The 20,097-nt window shown below is 41.0% G+C and overlaps 2 long non-coding RNA genes across 4 annotated transcripts; one reads left to right on the top strand and one right to left on the bottom strand.

Moving 5' to 3' along the window:
• Positions 1-31: 31 nt before the first annotated feature.
• On the bottom strand, positions 32-3,298 carry LOC135097071 (uncharacterized). The gene is made up of 3 exons (XR_010265356.1): positions 2,812-3,298; positions 748-836; positions 32-276 (listed from the first exon to the last, which is right to left on the bottom strand). It is a non-coding gene; the product is annotated as an uncharacterized LOC135097071 (long non-coding RNA).
• LOC135097072 (uncharacterized) lies at positions 705-4,852 on the top strand. Of its 3 annotated transcripts, none has more exons than XR_010265357.1 (2): positions 705-841; positions 1,067-4,852. It is a non-coding gene; the product is annotated as an uncharacterized LOC135097072 (long non-coding RNA). The 3 variants fall into 3 exon arrangements; XR_010265358.1 differs by having other exon boundaries at positions 711-841; positions 1,064-4,852; XR_010265359.1 differs by having other exon boundaries at positions 735-841; positions 1,036-4,852.
• The last annotated feature ends 15,245 nt before the right edge of the window (positions 4,853-20,097 follow it).

Genomic DNA, 20,097 nt, shown 5'->3' with positions numbered 1-20,097 from the left:
CATAAAAGTGTCAGTATTTGTATTTCTCTTAATCCAGTGATAGGGTTAGTAATTTTCGTGTGCCACAAGGGAACATCACACCCCTTAGAGGGCACTAAAGAAGGATTCAAAATATCCCCCCCAAAAAATAAGATATTTTTAGAAATGAAAATCCACTCGAATTTTCTGCCTGAAGCTCTCGTTAAAATGACTCCCTCTTGAATCTTGTGTCCGACTCCAGCTGTGTCCAAGAGAATGGATCTCCAGTTTGTAGTGAGACTTCCGAGCCGCCCAGACCTGTGAAGGCGAGCAGTCTGTCAGATAATGAGAGTAGACAGCATAAGCAACATAATGAGAGACAAAGTCACAATAATAGAGATAAAATGAAGGCACTCAAGTATTAATGAGAAAACAAAACAGAATAATAAGCAAAGTAAAATAATGAGACAATAAGGCCAGTCAACAAATAATAGTGAATTTATTGTAGGAAGGGTCTGCTGTACTACTTAATGACCATTCAAGTCTACTTGTTAAAGATGTGTTTACACTTTGAAGTGTCATTTTCTTGTACTATGATACATTTTTAACTATTTTCTTCCACCTGCCTTAATTAACATTGAGTAGAGTCTCACTAATACAACTTGAATATTACTCAGCCGGCAGTCTTTGCCATGGTGGAGTGTGACACTCTGAATCAGTACTGACATTTTATCATTTACATTTCATTACTTTGATTACTCAACAAAATACTGCATTGTTTTTTGTAACCTGCTGACTGGTGAAGGGACAACGTGTGCTCCTCAACACTTGGTTCTTGCCACGTGCCGCAGCAGACTGACAGCTTCCAGTGGGCCTGTCTGAGGTAATGCACCACACAACATTAGGAATAGGAACAATTATTTCACTAAAACTTTAATTACCTGCACTAAAAACTTTCAATGAGTTTATGTACTTTGTGAATTTAGGAATCTGGAACAATGATTGCACTTATTTAACTACCTGCACTAAAGTGTTTGCTTTAGTTATGGTGTTGACAGTAAGTATAAATACTTTAAGGGGAGTGACCTCCGCCGCATTGCTTCAGCAGCCTTCAAGTCCCGGCAATGAAACGGTTCGTGTGAGGAAGACTGCTTCTGGTGCTACTGGTGGAAATTGTTACTAGTGTGTAAGTATGTGGTAAATATCTGTGGAAACCAAAGGATGTTTTCACTCGTACCAAACGTTATGGTCATGGAGATACCTCTCTTCCTGCACACAAAACAACTACAACCACCTAATTATTACACACACACTCCTATACCAGCCTCGGAGTCCCCATCTGGTAACGACCCTAAATGTCTTGACACCCCTCTCAGTTTTTCTTCTTAAACTTCTACAGATTGAACGCGAATGTTGCAGAACATTGCCTCTCCTCTATTAAGCTTCATCATCCTTTCCTCAATGAAACCCTGGTGTCTGAGGCAACTGACAGTAGCCCCTTTTCAGTTTCCTTTTACTTTCTCTATCCAAAGCTGGATGTTGTGTTTATGTGCGCAATGAAATTAACCTGCTTTCGTGCCCACGCTCTTGAATCTTTTGGGTTTTCCACCACCTGGCTACGACAACAGAGTCCCTTTCATACTAAATTTATCTGTGTTGTATACCTTTCACCTAACTCCTCTGACTGTAAGAAATTCTTTGACTACTTAACTTCCAAAGTGGAGCACATTCTAACTCTCTTCCCTTTTACAGGGATCTCCATTCTTGGAGACTTCAATGTTCACCACCAGCTTTGGCTTTCCTCTCCCTTCACTGACCATCCTGGTGAACTAACCTTTAAATTTGCTATCCTCCATGACCTAGAGCAATTGGTGCAACACTCTAATCGTATTCCTGACCGTCTTAGAGATATGCCCAACATTCTTGACCTTTTCCTGACCTCTAATCCTTCTGCTTATTCTGTTACCCTCTCTTCTCTGTTGGGCTCTCCGATCACATCTAGTATCTGTATCTTGTCCTATCACTCCAATCCCTCCTCAGGATCCCCTAAGCGAAGGTGCCTCTGGCGTGTTGGCTATGCTAGTTGGGGGAACCTGAGGAGGTATTTTGCTGATTTTCCTTGGAATGACTACTGCGTCCGTGACGGAGACCGCCCTGTGTGCCGAGTGCATAAGAGGTGATAGTGTCTGGCATGGAGGCGTACATTCCTCACTCTTTTTCTCGACCTAAACCTCCAAAACTTGGTTTAACATAGCTTGTTCTCGTGCTATACATGAGAGAGATGTGTCCCACCAAAGGTGCTTAAGCCTTCCATCACCAGAATCTCATGCACTTTACATTTCTGCCCGGAACCATGCCAAGTCTGTTCTCCAACTAGCCAAAAACTCCTTCATTAATAGTGTCAAAACCTTTCAAGATCTAAGTGCCCCCGTGACTTCTGCCACTTAACCCAAAAACATCTATAATAACTTTGATTCTTCTTTCCCTCCTTTATTTCAACCAGATGGCACCACTGCTATCACATCTATCTCTAAAGCTGAACTCTTTGCTCAATCCTTTGCTACAAACTCTACCTTGGACGATTCAAGGTTTGTTCCTCTCTCTCCTCCACTAGCGTAGACAAGACTGTCAGTATACAATGGACATGACACACTGAGGCATCTGGTACTGCTTTGGCTCTAAATGTTATAATAATACTCTGCCACTTTGTTGACGAGTGACAATACAACCTCTCGTTCCTCAGACTGTTTTTTTCACGTAACAGCTTCAAACCAAATCCTGAAATACTGAACCAACATGAACCACCTCTGCTATCAAGTAGTCAGCACTGTGAAGGGCTGTACAGTTCCTTACCTCACTAAATAATAATACTTTCTGATCCAATCTGTCTCTGTCTGTCTGCTGCCATGGCTTGACCTGCTCTTCTTTCATCTGTAGCTTCCATTCTGTCTGCCGTCTCCCTGCATCCTCTTTTCCACCACACCATCCTCCCTTGTGTGTTTGCTGCCACTGTCTATCTAGAAAAAAATGTTTTCTGCCAAACCTTGAACTAGTACAACATGAACCACCTGTGGTCTAATCTTTCTCCAGCATTTCTTCTGTCCACTGTCACTGTCTGAACCAGTCACCTAACACACCATCCTTCCTGCCACGGTCATCCCTCTCTGATGCTCTTCTCTTTCTCCCTCTCTCAGCGTGGTGGCAGCACGGGCCTCGGCACTCCCTGGCACCACGGCAGGTGTCAGTGAGGCAGGCAGGTGTTGGTTCAAGTCCTGGCAGTGTCACTTCGCTGCTGTATTGTTTGGTGCAGCGGATGATGCTACGTTTTTCATCACTTAGTGTAGAGTTTATTTTTGCTTGACGTTATTTGTGTTGGTAAGGCATTTCCACTATATTTTTGCTTGACGTTATTTGTGTTGGTAAGGCATTTCCACTATATAGTGGTAGATATTCTGGGAAATAAGGAATTAGCAATACTAAGACATGCTTGAACAACACTCACCAGTGTGGAAGACTTGTCAGGCAGTGGCTGTAGTGGCTTCACTTGAACCACGACCATGTTCTCCTCAACCCTTGGAAAGAGAACAATTCATCTGAAATGGAGATACAAAGATATTGGGGAAAATTTAAGAGAGAGACGCTGCAAAGTGTAGCTGACAGTGTGCGTGTCGTCATCAAGAGGAGGGGCTCTAAAATGAAACAGTAGGACACTCGTGAAGACATTCATACTATCTTTTCTCAAGGGAAGTGTGTGTCGTGTGTGTTAACAACGTCAGGCGCGGACATTTTTTGCATCAAGGGTGATGTACGATCCGGACATGAAAAAAGTTTTTTTTCTTTTATAATTTTCTAATTTTTTTCCGCTTCTTTTGATATATGTAACGTTTTGATAAGAACTAAAAAAATCCCCTTATGTAAAGAGGTCTTCTGTTATGAAATTCCCACGGTTTCGCCCGCTGCGAGACATGTCACACAAGTTTTTTTTACATTTTTTTTTCTCTTTTCATATATTTTTCTGACATACCCGTTCTTCTTCACTCTCCCATGAATAACTACGGTTCTCTTGCTGCATACAATATTAGAAAGCACGAAATTCTAGGTCTAACTATTTTCTCAAATTGATATACGAAAAAAAAATCACATAATTATTATTTTTTTTCGTAAATCTAGCAAATAGTTAATGTATCTGCATTAGATATCTTTTGCATTAATATTTTATTTATTTTCAAACAATTAAACACTGGTTTTTACTTAGAAATATGGCGAAATATAACAAAAATTGTTTTCACCCGCCTTCTCCCCTCCCACCCGGTAATTAAGGGTGAAATCATGAATAGCTTTAGGCCTTATACACAAAACCAATCGGAGTAACTAAAACTATGTCTGCTTTTTCAACATATTCTGATGTATATATCGCGTGAATTTCAAGTCCCTGGCTGCAATAGGTGAATTAGTCACCCCTTAAACTTTATGACATAATATCTCAAAATGGCGGATTTTAGCATATAAAAATGATCTGGTCCGTTGTTATTGGTGTTACACACAGATGGGCTATTGCGGCTTATCAAACTGTGAGAGGCGAATAAAGTCTGCTGTCGTCATTTTTGTTTGGAGTTGATTTTGATTTTTGACAAATATTTGTTTTTTTTTTTTACTTTTCATCGAAAAAAAATCGTACAATAAAAGAAAAAAGATAGCAGACTTTGTTCTCCTATCCTTCCTGATCAAAATACTTTTTAAATAAATGAGGGAGGAGATACGAGTTGAACACAGGCAATTTAACATGGGATTAGCGATCCTTCAACCACCCTCAAGTGTATGAATAAAGGTGATTAGTTACTTTGATGTGGAAAGACTGTAATTTGTAAAGATGAGAATAAATGAGAATAAATTATTTCTGTGACCTTGTGTCCAGCCAATATTTGTAGGTGTTAAGGTGAAACCACGAGCTGAGGTGACATTAGTATTGTCAAGTGTCTTCGTAAGGTACTCACACCAAAGTTTTCATTTGCTTCAATCAATCAAGGTCTGGTGATAAAAAAGGCACTGCATCCTGTGCACTCTACCCTGTGCACGCCTTCCTTTCACTCTGGAATGCACACCTTTATATATTGTGCTGCATTCACACTCATTTTTCAATAAAAATAAATAAATAAATAGTAATCAACAAAAAGCAAAAAGTGACTTATAAGAAAATAAATAAAAACACAGGTGTAAAGTACTCTTCTCCGTTAACCTCCAAGATAACCACATCAACTGGTCTTCAGAAAAAAAAATAAAAGATAAACAATGTTTATCACTCACGTGGAGCACAGCGTTACACCAAAAAAAAAAAAAAAAAGAAGACCGAGGAGGGTTCCTATCTACAGCAAGTGACCCCTAACTAAACTAGCTAGCTAATCAAAACTAAGGACCCCGGAAGTGCTTATCTGGGTTCTTGCGGCTGGATGATGTCCGGGGCAGGTGGGTGTCCAGGTGAGGTGGATGGCTGAGTGTAGGTGACCACGTGGCCTTCGCCAGCTAGCAGAAGGAGTCAAGGTGGTGTTGATATGAATTTCTGGAGTCTGCAGGACTAAGCCTGGCGTCCTCCACGACCTTGTGGAGTTGTATGGGGTCACCTCGCCACTTCCGCGATGACCTGGAGTAGTTATCTCGTCACCTACAGCCCACTTCTGGTTCTTCATCACAATTGTTAGGGGTAGTTCATGGGTTACCTGTAATAGTAGTAGTAGTAGTAGAAGTAGTAGTAGTAATAGTAGTAGTAGTAGTAGTAGTAGTAGTGGTAATAGTGGTAGTAGTAGCAGTACTGGTGGTGGTGGTGGTGGTGGTAGTGGTGGTGGTAGTAGTGGCGGTGGCGGTAGTGGTGGTGGTAGTATTAGTGGTGGTGGTGGTGGTGGTGGTGGTATTAGTGGTGGTGGTGGTGGTGGTAGTAGTAGTAGTAGTAGTAGTAGTAGTAATAATAGTAGTGGTGGTGCTGGTAGTAGTAGTAGTAGTAGTAGTAGTAGTAGTAGTAGTAGTAGTCGTAGTAGTAGTAGTAGTAGTGGTGGTGGTGGTGGTGGTGGTTGTAGTAGTAGTAATAGTGGTAGTGGTAGTAGTAGTAGTGGTAGTGGTGGTGGTGGTGATGGTAGTGGTGATGGGGGTAGTGGTGGTGGTGGTAGTGCTATTGGTGGTAGTGGTGGTGGTGGTGGTGGCGGTGGTGGTGGTGGCTGTGTTAGTAGTAGTACTAGTAGTAGTAGTAGTAGATCAAACAAAATATTCTGAAAAAAAAAGACAGACCGACAGACAAATCCAAAATATCCTCTCTCTCTCTCTCTCTCTCTCTCTCTCTCTCTCTCTCTCTCTCTCTCTCTCTGGGAGATAAGAGATCACCTCATGTTCTTGTTGGATTGCAGGGTCACTCTAGAAGAGTGAGAAAAAGGTGCAGAGGGCGCTGTCAAATCTTTAGTGTGAATGAAGGGCGGGGAAGTGCAGCTTGAGAAGGTAGGAGAGTGAAGAGTGTATGTGATCAGTGTGATGGGAAGGTACATGAATGCCTCCCATGTTTTGAAAAAAAAAGCACTCTCTCCATCAATAGTGACCTTCACACATTTGCTGCAATCATTTCTTGAGTCACTGTTTTCACTACACAAGGAATGAAGAAGCTGTTTATATGAATGTTCAAGGATAAGCCTTTTCTTTGTGCAGCTGCAAACAGGACACAGGCTTTCATTTGTTACAGGAAAAGTTCTCCTTTGTACAAGATATGATGAGTAATGATTTCAATAAGAGTAGGTAAAAATGTTATGTTGTTTTGCAAACACAGATTTGCTTTATAATAAAAGAATATATAGAGGACAGTTGTTAAGGATGCTACATCTGTATGTTGAGCCGTGACTGAGACAAGTTTTATTATTACCATTTAGAGTTCCACCTTTGTATTTTGACCAGTTACGATGTCACTTCACAAAAGATACTCTTTCATTATTTTACCATTATTATTTTTGCTTCACATAAAAAAATAGTGAGGATTAATAATTAACATTTGTTTAAAAGATCTGCGTGTCATTTTTGCCCATCTAATGGAATTTATTGTAAAAAAAAAAAAAAAAGGAAGGAAAGTGATAAATGTTGGGCCAGTGGTACACACGGTAACTTTGAATAGTCTGAAATGTAACGGCGGTGGTGCGTGTGGCGCCTAGCGTGTTAAATATTTACTGATTTTACTCAATACAACACCATTTATATATATATATATATATATATATATATATATATATATATATATATATATATATATATATATATATATATATATATATATATATTATATATATATATATATATATATATATATATATATATATATATATATATATATATATATATATATATATATATATATATATATATATATATATATATATATATATATATATATATATATATATATATATATATATATATATATATATAATTCTCTCCAACGTGGTCTTTGCAACTTCCAAATCCATCACCTACCCACTCCCCTCTCACTCCATCCCAATGTCCCTAGAAGTTACAACCTTCAATTCTCTCCACTATAATCTTTCTCCCGTTCAAATCCGTCACCTACCCACTCCCCTCTCACTCCCACTCTTTCACCTTGGTCTCGTACAGGTCCTCCACTTCAGGCCTGTTGTTCTTAAGTTGTTTTTCACAGTCCTCTCAAAGTTCTCTCAGTGAAACTGAGTTTTGCTTCATATTCTACTTCTAACTTCCTATCAACCTCAAATATCTCCAAGTGTTAGCGCTTCTTCGTTTCTGTCGCCTCCTGCTCCAACACTTGCAGTAGTAGTAGTAGTAGTAGTAGTAGTAGTAGTAGTAGGGGTAGCGGTAAGGGGGGTTCAGCATAATTGCTGGCTCACAAACACACAATTATCACATCGTTTCATTACACTTTCTCATTCATTTTTGTTTCAGCGGGGCATTTTTACCGCAGATTTTCTTTTCATCTGTATTTTTCTTTTGTTTGTTTACCTTGCTTTCTCTTTCGTCTTACTCTGGCCACCATTCTCTCTCTCTCTCTCTCTCTCTCTCTCTCTCTCTCTCTCTCTCTCTCTCTCTCTCTCTCTCTCTCTCTCTCTCTCTCTCTCTCTCTCAGTAGCGAAAGGTAGTTTTTTTTTTCTTTTTTTTCTTTTTTGTTAATGTGTCAGGGTACATGGTCTCAGTCTGGCAATGAACGGAATGAATGGAGCAAGTTTTGATGTCGACTTGCCGTGGAGGAAAATTGTTTACTTATTTTATTATATATATATATATATATATATATATATATATATATATATATATATATATATATATATATATATATATATATATATATATATATATATATATATATATATACATATATATTCGTGATTCGTTTTTCTTTTTTTCAAACAATTTTTCTTTTGAACTGAATTTTTTTTTTTATTTCTTATACAATATATATATATATATATATATATATATATATATATATATATATATATATATATATATATATATATATATATATATATATATATATATATATATGTATATAATAAAAACAATTTTCCTGCACGTGAAAATATAATAAATGATAAACGACTCATTACAAAAGCACACTACTTCAACTGTCAGAAAGCACAATGGGCAGAAATGGTCATTACGACGCCAGTACTTCACTCAGGTACTAAACACCACCACCGCATTACTTTTCTCTCGCTTTCTTTTCTACACTACCAGCGTGACGCCCTCCACGCCCCTGCCACCCACGCCAACAACCTCACACACATTAGAAAAACTGACTGAACAACACAACTCCACTCGTCTGCAGAGAGAGAGAGAGAGAGAGAGAGAGAGAGAGAGAGAGAGAGAGAGAGAGAGAGAGAGAGAGAGAGAGAGAGAGAGAGACATTTGAACATTTATTTATAGCCATTACATACATTGTATATTTATATTCCATAAATTTTTTATTATAGCTAGCCTTTTTTTAAGCGTAAGCTTTTCAGGCAAAGAGAGAGAGAGAGAGAGAGAGAGAGAGAGAGAGAGAGAGAGAGAGAGAGAGAGAGAGAGAGAGAGCCCCTGCCACCACCACCACCAACCACCACCTTTCATCACCAGTTGTTACCTTCAAGCTGCCATCGCATACGTATTGCCTTCATTCCCTATTACGTTACAGATATGACACCTGAATACTACTGATGACGCCGCCGCCACCACCACCACCACACCAGTCCATTAATAAATAAAACCAGTATTTCCTGTTCATGTATTTTGTCTACGTAATGAAACAGCGGAGGGAAGCATCACGTAGACAGACAAACACACATTAGTCTCGCCATCAGTCCTCCATCAACAGACAGACTGACTGACTGACTGACTGACTGAATGATTGAAAGACGGACAGACAGACACAGATTGCTCTCCACCAGTCCTCCATCAACAGACTGACAGACTGACTGACAAAGACGGACAGACAGACAGGTGGTGTACTTGTACTTATCTGCTCAGCTTCTCAACTTACTGAACTGCAACCTCAATCATGTAACTTTCATCATCACAGAGTCAGGAAAGTTAAAATATAGCCTCATTTGCTGTCAATCTCTCTCTCTCTCTCTCTCTCTCTCTCTCTCTCTCTCTCTCTCTCTCTCTCTCTCTCTCTCTCTCTCTCTCTCTCTAACGTCACATCACACAGGTCATTATATAGATGAAATTTTTTAAATATACACACATTTCCCAATAATTAGTTTTCTATGGCAAGTTTAGATAAATAGTTCAATAACAGCATTCAAAACCACAAATTACTACCTTTCATTACGTGTGGAGCTTCAATCTCAAATAAAAACCATTATATATATTGACTCAAATAAGGTAACACTCACCTAGGATACGAGGAGCAGGGGAGAGCAGGCGAGGAAGAGAGGGGAGAGGGTGGCAGGCAGGCGAGGGAGCGGGGAGGGAGAGGAGGGGAGAGAAGGAAGGCCTGAAGCAGGGAGGTGAAACAAGCGAACGAGTGACTGCAGTTTGCTGATTACAGGAGTACACACACACACACACACACACACACACGACCATCTCTATAAACCCTGACAACTGTAGCGTCACCATCACCACTACCACCACCACCCCCACCACCACTCCAACCCTCAACCGCACCCAACAACCACAACACCTTTACGTCCGCTACCCCCACCACTATTACTCAACCACCACCATCCTCAAGAACCACAACCACCTTTACCACAAGCCAGTCACGTTCACCATCACTACCAGCACCCCCTACAACCATTCCAGCCCCCACCCCCCCTCTACAACTACCACCACCATCACCAGTCAGTCACGCCATCATCCTAATCATCCAAACCACTTCCATCCTCAACAACCACACACACGCACACACACACACACCAAACACCACCACAACCACCACCTCAACCCAGTCACGTCCGCCATAGCCACCTCCACCTCCCCCTTCCACCATCCTACTCTCCTCATTTCTCTTCCACTATCCACTCCTCCCTATCCACCAACTGGCCAGCCATACTCACATCCACCTCTCCCCCCACACCGCAGTCCACCACAACATGCCCGCCAAGGACAGACGCAACACCGCTTCACCGCCGTAACACAACCGGAGACCCGTCACGTCAGCGGGCGCAGGGCGAATGGCTGAGCAGTGTTGCCAGATGAGACTCATCAAAAGTAGCAGAAAGGTTCCCTAAAAGTAGCAAATTCACAGACAAAGTAGCCCAAATCCTGTTCACACACACACACACACACACACACACACACACACACACACACACACACGGCCCGCTAGCTCAAAGGTTACAGATTAATGATTTTAAGATTTCAAGTATAAATTATTATACTTACCAAAAGCAGGAGGCCAGAGATTTTCTTAGATCAGCTGCAATGATTGTAGCAGGTTTTCCTCGTCCTCCTCTATTTTTTCATCCTTATATATAGATGAATCATAATGCAGCATGGACACTGGAGGCTCAAATGTATTGCAGCACATGCCTTTTTCTTTCAGGGAGGTTTTGATTCGTAGAATGGAAGTTAAGAGTCCTAAACCCATACGATTTCTCACTTTAGTTTTAACTGCAGTTACTTTTGAAAATACGCGCTCTACTAAGGCATTACTAATAGGAAGGCTATACACTTTCAGAGCAAATTCTGCCAGGTCTTTCATAATGAGTTCTCCACCTGCATTTTTTAATGTAGCAGATTTGGACCAGAACACTGAACCATCCTGAGGTATGTCACCTTCAAATATTTGATGCCAATCAGTATGTAAGGCTGTTCGCCACTGGTTTTCAATCTCAGGGAGTTTTGCTTGTTCAGCCAGAGATAATGGAAGCTCAGAAAATGGAGGTCTTGTGTGGCTCAAACATATTGCTGGTGATAGATTTTTTATCTGTTTCAAGGTTGCAATGTTACGTGGGACACGAGCAAGAAGTTCTTCAGATGCTTTTACGAGAAACGCGTGACATCTAGCTTGTATGGCATGCTTGTTTTCCTGTGAAATCAAGTTCATCTTCCTCTTGTTTTCCAAAAGCACAGTAAACTCGTACCCAAAGTCTACTTTTTCAAGTGGAAGAAAAATGGACTTAAAATTCATATCCACATCAAGTTTTACACTCGTTGGATAAATTATTCTTCTGAGCACTGAAAATGTTAGATTTTCCAATTCATTCAAGAGACTGCAAAGGTCTGCTGCTTCTTTTTGAAAGAGAAGGTTGATCTTTTCAAACTGACTTAGAACAGGTTTCAAGAAAGTGAAATACAACTCATTTGAATGATCAGCATACATTGAATGAAGTTCCCTTGCTAGATATTTATCACAAGATGAAGAAGCTATTTCAAAATGTGTCTTCAAAACATCCCACTGATCCAGAACTCTTTTCACACTGTTGCTTCTGGCTAGCCATCTAGTCCCAGAAAGAGGTACTAACTGTAGGGGCTCATTACCATTATTAAGCAGTTTGTATATGTCAAGGTATGCTTCACGTCTGATTGCTGATCTATGAAACCAGTTGTATGTTTCTCTTAGCATATAATCTATATTTGATGGCATTTTCTCTGAAGCATGGCTGCATACCAGATGCAGAGAATGGCAGACACACTTCACTAACACTAAATCTGGAATATCCTTTTTCAAAAGTGTGTAGAATGAGTGGTGTTGTCCACACAAGCTGGAAGCTCCATCAGTCCCTATGGCAAAGCAGTGATTTAAATTGACTCCAATTTCATTAAAGTAGTCTTTCACATGCTGATATATTGCTTCAGCTGTTGCACTTGTGACTGGTATAAGCCCTAGGAATTGCGACACAACTTTGTTAAGCCTTACATTGTAGTACCTGACACATACGCACAAATGTTTTGCGCAGGCTGAGGAGACGGCGAGGAGAGAGTATCACGTGACTTGAATACTTGGTGCTGATTGGTGGAGGGTGTGCTGAGGTAATTGTCACTAAGAACAGAGCCACTCTCGCAATACTACTTGTAATGATACAAAATAATAGAATCACGGTTATATTAGCAGTAGAAGACACTTACCAATACACTGTGAGGCAAGAAGTAAGGACAAATGAAGGATACATGAGCTGTACGAAGAGTAAGAAAGAAAACGGAAAAATAGAACGCTCTGATTGGCAATCGGGAAGCAGGCCACCACCACAGCTCTCGTATTTATTGAGGCTTATGTAGACTTGAAATAGCGACTTGAGTCTAATGAAATAACGTAATACATATAGTGCGGGTGTTTTCACCAATGAGAGACAGGCTAATGGGGGAAATGCAACAAGGCATTCTCAGGTATCATAAATGCACTTGTTTTTCATGAAGCATGAAGCTAGGTTATGTGCCTGTGTTCTGAAAAGCTTTGCTCTCTCACCAGACTATTTTCAAAGGCCACAGAGATAATTACACGGGTTTTCAAGATTGTTTCTCCCGAAGATGCTGTAGAGACTATACCAGTCTGTCACTAGAACCGTACAAACACCCTGAAAATCTGTGTAATTTCAACTACAGCCTCACGAAAGTAGTCGGGGTGCGGGCAGAAATGTTTCCGGATACTGTGTAGGGTCTCTATACACATCTGTTGTGTTTTGCTTTACTCTGCGAGAAATTAACGTGTAAGTTGTGTGACGCGGGAACGGCTCGCCTGGGTGGACCTCCGCCTTCTTTCTTCTTCCTGGGCTCGCTACGTACTGGAGTGGCGCCGCGCGGCACTAAGTGATCCAAGCCTGACAGGAAACAGCAAGTGACTGATTAAATTTTTTGTATATGTCAGTGAAGGAAATGTACAGGCACGAGTAACACACCAATACAGGGCTTGTTATCATTATACAATTAACATTTCTCATCATCTTCATTATCATCATTATGCACATCACTGTCATCATTATTATTACCCTGCTCCTCCTCCTCCTCCTCCTCCTCCTCCTCCTCATCATCATCATCATCATCATTCTCCTCATCATCATCATCACCACCATCATCATTCTCATCTCCATCATCACCACCACCATCATCATTATCATCATCATCACCACCATCACTGTCGTCACCATCTTCACGAGGTCATCGCCATTCTTTCTCGTCCTTCTGGCAGTGATGACCCTAATGACTACACTGAGAAATGGTCTTCATCTGCGGCCATTATCAACATTAATACCATCACCATCATTATCATCACCTACGACCATCATCGTCATCATTGTCATCACCATCATTCATTCTTATCATCCTCATTTTTTTTTTATTGTTCCTAAACCCACCAAAACCATCACCACTACCACCACCACTATCATCATCATCATCATCATCATCATCATCATCATCATCATCATCATCATCATTGTTCGTCATTACCATCCTTTAGTCTTTTACAGCGCAATGTTTTTTTACAGCGCAATGTTGATTACGAAAGAAGCAAAGAAAAAAGAGAAGAGAAGGAAAAAAAAAAAAGGAAAAAGAGGAGGAGGAGGAGGAGGAGGAGGAGGAGGAGGAGGAGGACAAGATGTTGGGTGATTAGGGACATAAGAGAGAGAGAGAGAGAGAGAGAGAGAGAAATAGCTTCTTTACCTCTCTCCCCTTCCTTCTCCTTCCCTTTATTCCCTCTCCCTTAACTCTTTCCCTTCCTAATTTCTACCCATTTCTAATTACTCCACTCCTCTACCTTCGTACCCATCCCTGCCCTCCCCTTCCAAAACCCTGACTCCTTTCCCTTAATTCCTCCCCTTTGCTCCCCTCTCATTCCTCCCTTCTTAATCCACCAACTCTTACAACTTACCCTTGACCCCCCTTATCTTTCACTCCCTCCCCCTTAACTTCATCCCTTAACCCTTTCCCTCTTGACCGCCTTCCGCCGCGCCCCGTGACTCACGCCGCACGCACCGCCATGAACTATATTCTGAAACTTTTTCGTGCCGCACCTTCACTGCACTCAAAAGCCTCTACATACAATACAGGTTTTATTGACACACAATCAAGATTTTTACATTATTAAAGGATAAATACTCTTGAGAACCCGCTAAGCGTCTGTGTGGCCTCGGGAAACAGTCTTCATGAGAGAGCAGAGCGTTTTCAAGGTTGTTTTTACGGTTCTAGTGACAGATTTAACAATATTTCTGCATTACTAGCAGGAGAAACACTCTTGAGAACCCGGCTAAGCGTCTCTGTGGCCTTGGAAAACAGTCGTGACGAGAGCCGGAGCGGTTCAGAACACGGGGACTGATATTCTCAAACGTTCCGCCGTCTCATCTCCACAATTTGCAGTCTGCTTTACTGGAAGTTTTTGAGCTTTCCTTCATTCACGATGCTAGTGGTAAAGGAAGGTGACCAAGGGATACCATAGATCGTACTTGTATGCTCTCTGTTACCTTTCTCGGTTCGTGCAATTTTGACAGGCTGTAGTGGAAGTTGTTGCGGTTTTCAAGGGTGTTTTCATAGTTCCAGTGATAGTTTAACAGGCTGTGATGGAAGCTGTTGGGGTTTTCAAGGGTGTTTTCATGACTCGAGTGATAGTTTAAATGGCTGTAGTGGAAGTTGTTGGGGTTTTCAAGGGTGTTTTCATGATGCGAGTGATAGTTTAACAGGCTGTGGTGGAAGTTGAATTAGCAGATGACACAAAGTTAGGTGGTAAGGTGACGTGCGATGAAGACTGCAATGAACTTGAGGAGGAGCTTAACAGACTGACGGAGTGGAGTGGTGAGTGGCAGATGTCTGCCTCTGTACTTGCAAAAATTAAGTTTGGCAGTGGAGAGAAGAATCCAAACTTTAATTACCACACACACGCTCTCTCTCTCTCTCTCTCTCTCTCTCTCTCTCTCTCTCTCTCTATTTATATATATATATATATATATATATATATATATATATATATATATATATATATATATATATATATATATAATATATATATATATATATATATATATATATATATATATATATATATATATATATATATATATATATACATATATATATATATATATATATATATATATATATATATATATATATATATATATATATATATATATATGTATATATATATATATATATATATATATATATATATATATATATATATATATATATATATATATATATATATATATATATATATTATATATATATATATATATATATATTGGAAACTCCGCCATCTTTATCGCGTGGTGGCGGGGAGGCATCCACTCCCTGCCCCGCCCCTCGCCTCGCCGCGCCGCTGGTTGGTGGAATCAGCCTATCCCTGCCTGAGTGCCACGTCTCCCATTGGTCGGCGCCGCGGAACTGAGCCATCTCTAACGCTCCGCTCTCTCCCTGTACTCTGTTCACGATCGCCTGAGGCACAAGCCCCTCCCTCACGGCGGAGCGTGGCGGGCCCTGGATTCTGTCCCCACTGGGTGGCGGTGTCCCGAGGTGTGGCGGAGGGTTTGACATTGTTTTGGTAACGTGATAAACACTGCCGGACACCTCACTCTCCTACACACACTTTCAAGTTATATTATATTTATATTGCAATTACAACAAAAGAACAAACAAGTAAATAAATAAATAAATAAATAAATAAATAAATAGATAAAATAAGATAATAAAATAAAAACATGCAGTCGTGTTGACAGGAACTGGAGATTTTTTAATATACACAAATTTAAAACATAATACTTCAAAACTGATGAAAGGCAAGAGGAGCCTGCTCTCAATAAACAGCATCATAGGCAAAGCAGGACGGTCTGCCCGTCATCTTTCATTCTAACACTGTACTTCCTTCACCCAAACTTTGCCCCCCCCCTCCCCTCCCCTCCCTTCCATCCCACCCAACTAACACTCTCTTCCTTCACTCAAACTGTCTCTCCCCTCCCCCCCCTACGTTATCTTATGTTACTCTCCTACACACTGGTCTGCCCTTCACGTGTTACTGCTAATCCCTCCACTCCCTCACCCAGGCCGAATGCTTCCTTCCCCCAACCCCTCTCTCTCTCTCTCTCTCTCTCTCTCTCTCTCTCTCTCTCTCTCTCTCTCTCTCTCTCTCTCTCTCTTCTCTCTCTCTCTCTCTCTCTCTCTCTCTCTCTCTCTCTCTCTCTCTCTCTCTCTCTCTCTCTTATATATACGAGTATATATATACTCGTATATATATATATATATATATATATATATATATATATACATATATATATATATATATATATATATATATACGAGTATATATATATATATATATATATATATATATATATATATATATATATATATATATATATATATATATATATTATATATATATATATATATATATATATATATATATATATATATATATATATATATATATATATATATATATATATATATATATATATATATATATATATATATATAAGAATTAGTGAGTAAAAAGCGTGTGAGCAATGCAAGGCGTGGTTGAGGTGGCATCAGCGACGCAGCCTGTTGGGCCAAGGCAAGCCACAGGCCTGGCCGGCTGAGGGTTATGGTCCCACTGGGAATTAACGCTGGCTCTGCCGCTCTCTTTACCACGTTTCAGGTGAGGGGTTGCATGTTTACAGTCCAGGTGTCCCTAAGCATCTCGAGATGACTAATATCATTCTCTAGGCCGCCCACAAATTTACAAGTGTATATACTCGTCACTCCGTGTCTTCTTGTCATCAAGTGCTAACGATGTGATGATAAAAGAAAAAAAAAAATTGACGATCTATTTCTTACTTTTTAAAGAGCATAATAGCAGCTATCAAAAAAAAAAAAAAAAAAAAAAAGTATGTCTACAGATGACAGTTCGTGTACAAGACATGCAAACCTACGTCCACTCATCCAGAAATGTATCTAATCTTGTTAAGTTCCCTATTAAATAGTCACTACCACTGGATTACTGTTTCTCTCTAGTCACACACGAACATGCGCATATTCACGGGCAGCAAACACGCAAGGTACACTCAAATACTCCGGAGCAAAGCTGCCTCATCTTGTTTCATTGATCAGCCCACTCTTGCACACTTTCAAACCAAAGCCACTTTTCATTTACCATCGACGATTTTATATTCGAATCAAAATTTAAATGACGTTTGAGAACTTTCGGCCAAAATTCGTTGAGGGCCGTGACGGCCTTGGGCGCCGCACGGGGGGAGAAGGTGGCTGTCGGGTCCGGCCTGGGGCCCAAGGCAGAGAACTGGCAGCAGGTCCTTCTTTTCCTTTGCGGCCTCAAGCTTCAATAGTAGTCGTCCACTTGCAGCGCCTTACACTAGGCAAGGGGTCGCCATAAGCAAGAGATCAATGTCTGCCATTCACCAGATGTTGCCCGGAGGGGGGAGTCCTTATGGGGAGTAAGGGCTCTTTCCATAGAGTCTGGTGGAGGGTGTGTACGGGTCCCTTGATTATGATGACGCCGGGCTGAACAACTCGCCATGAACGAGGGCACGCCGTGCACCATGCACCAGACACTGGCAGTACGAGGGGTCCTTTAGGGGAGAAAAGGGCTCACTTCATGACAGTGGTTGGGGAGTGGTGTGTGGTGGGTCATTGCTCATGGCGACCCGTGTGAGGCGCGGCAAGGTTGCATCGTCACTGCCCTCACACCCAGGGACTGGGGTGGACCCTTGGGGAGGAAGGGTTCGTCCTGGTACCTATGTAGGTTGGTAGCCAATGTCGTATAGCTATCGCCGCGCCCGCATCGTTATCGTGGAAACTCGCATCGTTATCGTGGAAACTCGCATCGTTATCGTGGAATTGCATCGTTATCGTGGAAACTCGCATCGTTATCGTGGAATCGCATCGTTATCGTGGAATCGCATCGTTATCGTGGAATCGTATCGTTATCATGGAATCGCATCGTTATCGTGGAATCGCATCGTTATCGTGGAATCGTGGAATCGAATCGTTATCGTGGAATCGCATCGTTATCGTGGAATCGTGGAATCGCATCGTTATCGTGGAATCGTGGAATCGCATCGTTATCGTGGAATCGTGGAATCGCATCGTTATCGTGGAATCATGGAATCGCATCGTTATCGTGGAATCGCATCGTTACCGTGGAAAGTCGTATCATTATCGTGGAATCGCATCGTTATCTTCGTCACGCGCATCGTAATCATCGTTATTTATTTATTTATTAGTTTATTTATTTAAAGCATCAAATTGGTGATCATTATTTGGGCTTGTATAATACACTGATTATTTCTGGTGGCGTGCGGTGAGGATAACTCTGACGGTCAACTTCTTGCTTTTCTACCTCATCTTCCTTCCATTCACATTTATTTATTTTTCATAATAAATGTATAAAATATTCAATAAATGTATATATAAAAATGGTAATTACTTTTTAAATAGATATAATAAATGTAAAATGTTTTATCTAAGCCGTAATAAATGAATAAAACAGGTGGATCGCATACCAAAACAGAATTTGACTCTTGTAGATCACGTTGGCTGTGTAGATCGCGTGCCAAAGTAGCGCCCCTAAACCTGAGCTGACCTAACGTAGCCTGAGCCAACGCATGTGCAACAGTGATTTGCAAGAGTCATTGTTTAAAGCGTTTATGTCAAGTGTTGCCTTCCACAATTACTTTCCTTTTCTTTTCTATTCTTCACTTTCGGCATCAACTATATAATGATCGGAGTGAACGGCTGGCACTGTCAAGACTTAACACCAATCTGGAATACCACGCTGTACCATATCTCTCTCTCTCTCTCTCTCTCTCTCTCTCTCTCTCTCTCTCTCTCTCTCTCTCTCTCTAACAGTATGCCACGCTTCACGACCCAGTCACCTTATTCCTTCTATCGTCAAATTTGTTTTTTTCTACATGCCTAACTTTTAAACTACCGTCACTTTGCTTCTCTGGATTCAGTGCGAGGCTAAGATGGCATTTGGCAGCGTTTTGTGGAAGTTCCTGAGGTGCCAAGGGTGTTGTCATAATAGTATCCAGCGGTAGTCTGACAAGGACTCTACACCATCCTGCTTTGACGCACAAACAGTACTCGTGAAATCTAATCACCTCTGACTTATACACACACACACACACACACACACACTCTCTCTCACACACACACACACAACCACACTCATTCTCTCTCTCTCTCTCTCTCTCTCTCTCTCTCTCTCTCTCTCTCTCTCTCTCTCTCTCTCTCTATTTGCTATTATTTTCTTCCTCCTTAACTTGCTACTGTTATTATTATAAGGAAGAAAAGGAAAACAAAAGAATAAAGGAAAAGAGAAGACAACAACAACAACAACAACAACAACAACAGCCAAGAGCCAAACAACAAAAAGCAAACAAAAACAAAGGAGGAAATATGCACAAAAAAAAAAAGTGGATAAAAATATAATGCACTTCTCGTTACTCCATCCTCCTCCTCCTCCTCCTCACCAGCCACGCCGCCTCTCTGGTGCAGAGGCTCCCAAACTGGCGATACATCAACGTCTGTGGGTAACTCAACATTTATTTTTCTAGTGCAATGAGGGGTGACAAAACACCACCACCACCACCACCACACACACACACACATACACTGATGAGTTTCCTCTGCGTTACCTCTGGCTACACTCGCTCCCTCCAACACTCCGCTGTGTAACCCTTCCCTCTCCCTCTCTCTGCTTGCCTCCCCCAGTACTCTCCCTCTCTACTC

The sequence above is a fragment of the Scylla paramamosain genome, unplaced genomic scaffold, assembly GCF_035594125.1.
Source record: "Scylla paramamosain isolate STU-SP2022 unplaced genomic scaffold, ASM3559412v1 Contig11, whole genome shotgun sequence".
In the NCBI taxonomy this organism is placed as follows: Eukaryota; Metazoa; Arthropoda; class Malacostraca; order Decapoda; family Portunidae; genus Scylla; species Scylla paramamosain.
Note: the sequence above shows the minus strand (reverse complement) of the source record. Positions and strands in the feature narration are given on the sequence as shown.